The sequence below is a fragment of the Rattus rattus genome, chromosome 15, assembly GCF_011064425.1.
Source record: "Rattus rattus isolate New Zealand chromosome 15, Rrattus_CSIRO_v1, whole genome shotgun sequence".
In the NCBI taxonomy this organism is placed as follows: domain Eukaryota; kingdom Metazoa; phylum Chordata; class Mammalia; order Rodentia; family Muridae; genus Rattus; species Rattus rattus.
In genome coordinates this window covers 9,043,431-9,047,721 of record NC_046168.1, presented here as the reverse complement: position 1 = coordinate 9,047,721, position 4,291 = coordinate 9,043,431, and the positions used below count along the sequence as shown (strand labels likewise).

The 4,291-nt window shown below is 39.9% G+C and overlaps 1 non-coding gene across 1 annotated transcript; it reads left to right on the top strand.

Annotated features, from left to right (window-relative positions):
- The first annotated feature begins 4,189 nt into the window (after positions 1–4,189).
- On the top strand, positions 4,190–4,291 carry LOC116885074. The gene has a single exon (XR_004385948.1). It is a non-coding gene; the product is annotated as a small nucleolar RNA U13 (small nucleolar RNA).

The window sequence follows — 4,291 nt, the reverse complement described above, 5'->3', positions numbered from 1 at the left end:
GAGCCATCTCTCCAGCCCCTTAGTGTTGTTTTTAATGTTTTAAGTGTGCATGTGAGTAGTTAACCAAGCAAATGCATGTGACAAGCAAAGGAGAGCTTTTAGGAGCTGGTTCTTTCCTTCCACCATGGGCTCTGGAGATCAAACCCAGGCCATTGGGTTTCTCCAGCAAATACTTTCACTCCCTCCTGGAACGGTGTGAGCCATTTATTGAGGTGGCCATGTGACGAGGAGCTGAAGGACCTTCTGTCTGACAACCTGTAAAGAACTAAATTCTGCTCACAATCACACGCGCTCAGAGGAAGATGCTTCCCAGTTAGGTACCACATAAGACTCAAGTCCCAGGCGACAGATGCACTGGGCTACAGAAGTGCAAAGGACATATATGTTAAATCATATGTGGACTTCTAACTCACAGAGACCTTGGTGTCATACCTGTCCATTTTTATAGTAATTTGTTAAGTAGTGATTAAAACACAATGACCAAGAATATACATTACAAAAATGTAGGGGCGATGCTCTATTAAGTGACATATAAGTAAGCTCATCAAAAAGTTGCCACAGAAGTATATTCCATGACCATCTGAATAGACGGGGAAGGAAACAAAATTCACTATAAATTGCTAATGAAATTGATACACACACAACACACATTTTATCATACCTATCTAAGCAAATATAAATACATGTGTATATATATATACATATACATATACATATATATATCACACACAATACAATTAATTAAATGCCAGCAGCATGCCTTATCATTAAATACACAGCTATAAATGAAAGCATGTGTTAGGCTCACTATAGTAGAAAGGGGGAAGGCCTGACCTTGTTTTAAGCATTTAAGACTTCAGTAAGGGTTTGATTTTTGCTTATTTGGGTTTTGTCTGTTTCTATCGACAGTCAGCAGCTATTTCCAATAACATTCAGACACACCTACCTTTTGGGAACAAACATGGTATATATCTTTTAATCCTCTCAACAAGGCGGGTGGGTAGCATGGAAAGGTTTGGAGAGAGGAGAGAGGAGAGAGAAGAGAGGTAAGATGCAAAAAATATAATTATATTTTTAAAGTTAAGACTTCAAGTTATTATAGCTATATAATTTTGAAGTTTTAACCTCAAAAAATTTAAAGATTTGCTTTTTATGCATTCCAAATAAGGTCTTGTTACACAGCTCCCTCAAAAAAATCTTCTCAATAGCATAAAAAAGCAACAAAATTTCTCATCCTACAGGTGCTAACACAGAAGGTTAACATCTGAGGTTAGCCTGAACTACATAAACAAGATCCTGTCTCAAAAAAAGAAAAGCAGGAACCATTAGAGCAAAAGCTGAGAAAGAGAAAAGCTACTGAGGTCTGGGAGTCAGAATCACTGAAACTGACTTTGGCTTTGCTCACTTGTGTAGAGAAAAGCAACTATGCCAAAGTCAAGCTGCTTCCCAACGTGGGAATCTTCCCCCCTTTACCCTAGGAGTTTAATGCGTGGGTCCCGTTAACAGGAATCAGAGCAACCACGTAAACAAGAACTGCACACAGAGGCACGAAGAATGGGTGAAAAGCACAGAACCAGACCGGAGTTCAAGTTTCAGTCTAGCCACCATGTTACCTGACATCCCTGAGAACCTGGGATGAGCTGAGAACGTGTTGAGCTGTGGGCTTTGTGTGAGATGGATTATTAATAATTCTAGGTACCTGCCAGGAGATATCAATCTTTTCCAAAAGGAGGAATTTCCTCGCTGGACTCAAATGATTCTATAAACAATGAGTAGGTCATGTGTGGTGGCTCAGGCTATAATACCAATTAAGGAACGGCTGCAAGTTTGAGGCCGCCTTGGGCTATATAGTGAGTTTAAGGTTTCAGGGACAGCCTAAACTATAGATCCAGACTGTCTCAAAACATCAAAAGGACAAAAGCAAGCAAGCAAACAAAACATGAGTAGAAAGGAACAAACAAACACCAGAGGGAAGACACTGCGGTGCAAACAGCAGCTGCACATGGGCTACAGCCAGAGCACAGGCACAAACACTGTCCTCCATACAGGCAGCCCTGCATGCGTGCACAGTGAACATGAGTCTGTGAAACACACACACACACGCACACACACACACACACCAGATTTTAACTAACAGAAACAAAACTTCTAAGATTAGAATTATAAGCCCTTGGCTAAATATTTAATGGACAGATTCCTTAGTAGACTTGACACAGCATGGGGAATGTAGGTAAACAGAAAAATGAGCTACAGAAAATTATCTAGACTTTAGCGGAGATGTGACATAGAAAGAAACTAGGCCACAGATTAGAACCCAGGACAACCAAGTAAGAAAGCCCAACGTACAGTGGGTTGGAGCCCCAGGAATAAGAGAGACAGCAGAGAGTATTTGAGAGATTGCTGAGAACAGTCTGGAAAGATGAAAAAAACAAATTCAGAATGAATAAGTTTAACAAATTTTAAGAAGGAAATATGTCTTAGTCACAATGAAGTCACAACACATATAGTCATACAAAATAATACAAACTTCTGGAGGAACTCTCAAAATTAGATGGAGGAGGAGGCGTGACATTTTTAGAGAAACAAAATGAAGTTTGACACCTCACATATGTGCATCTCTAACACAGTAAGGTACATAATAAATATGTGAACATATATCCACATGGATACATATATGTATAACATGTATATAGGTATTGACTTATGACGGGCTTACATTTCAGCAACCCCCTTCTAAACTTAGAAATGTATTTGTTACCCCTATTCTTCTAAACAAACAGGTAAGTCGGAATGTGAGTGGGGGTGGGGGGTGGGCTTGCTGCTGTACCAGTTCTGTGAGCCAGGGTAAGAAGGATCAGACTTCACAATATGAACTGTGGTCTGCATGAATGCATATTGTTTCTGTACTATCACCAAGTCTTAACATAGTGGAAGGAAGCGGGTTATGTGTTCTCGGAGAACTAAATGCACATTCTTTTTGTGCACATATATTGAGAACATTTACAGAAGAAGAGTATTTATTATATTAGTCAGCTTCACATTACTCTAATGAAATATCTGAGGGAGCCAATTTATAAAGAGAAAAGGAATATTTTTTGATTCATAATTCTAGGGTCCCAGCCCATTGCTCCCAGTTCCTGGTGAGCACAAGTCACACATACTGGAGCAAACCACTAAATTCATAAGCTAGGACGCAGGCATAATCCAATTCCAGGGAATACCTCAATAGCATTACCTCTTAGCGCCCCTCCCCTAGGGGCTATCTCCAAAGAGTGCTATCTTGCAACCCAAGCCTTTCTAAAGACTTTTATTATAGATGGTTGTGAGCCACCATGTGGTTGCTGGGATTTGAACTCAGGACCTCTGGAAGAGCAGTCAGTGCTCTTAACCGCTGAGCCATCTCTCCAGCCCCCGACCCAAGCCTTTCTAATACACAGACCTTTAGGGGGCATTAATCCAAACCACAACAGAAAATTAACCATATAGAAGATCCCCACTTCTTTCAAATGTCTAATAATTAAGGGCACTTTTCTGGCTACAGTCTCAATATTCATAACAAAAATAGTGACTATAAACTTTCCACTATAGGGCCCAGGAGTGAATATGGCGGTTTAAATAGGTATGCCTCCCATACACTCATGTGTCTGAATGCTTGCTCTATCGGGAGTGGTACTATTAGAAAGTGTGGCCTTGTTGGAGGAGGTGTGTCACTGTGGGGGCAGGGCAGGCTTTGAGGTCTCCAATTCACAAGCTCTGTCCAGCGTGGAATCCAGTCTCCTTCTGCTGTCTGTGGATCCAGATACAGACCTCTTGGCTCCTCCAGCAGCAAGTCTGCCTGCATTCTGCCATGCTTCCTAAACCTCTGAAACTGTAAGCCAGCCCCAAATTAAATCTTTTATAACAGTAAAAAAAAAAAAAAAAAAAAAACTTTCCACTATATTTGGAAATTCAGAAATATAATTTCATATGAACCAAAGAAACCACAATTAAAATTTAAATAATTTCAATTGAACAATAATCAAAATGCTACATATGAGATTTTCAATTCAATTAAAGCAATAATTAGCAGGAAACTCCTAGAAATGAAAAATACAGTCATCTAATACTAAAAATTTCATGGCCATGATAAACATATTAAACCCACTCAAGAATCATCCATGAAGACAAAAACAAAGACACTTAGGAAGAGACCCTCTTGCGTTTTCTAAGTGTAATGAGCGGGTTTTCAGCCACTGTGTGAGATGTGTCGCCTCAAATTTTGTCATGATGTCAGCACATTATCCATCTGACA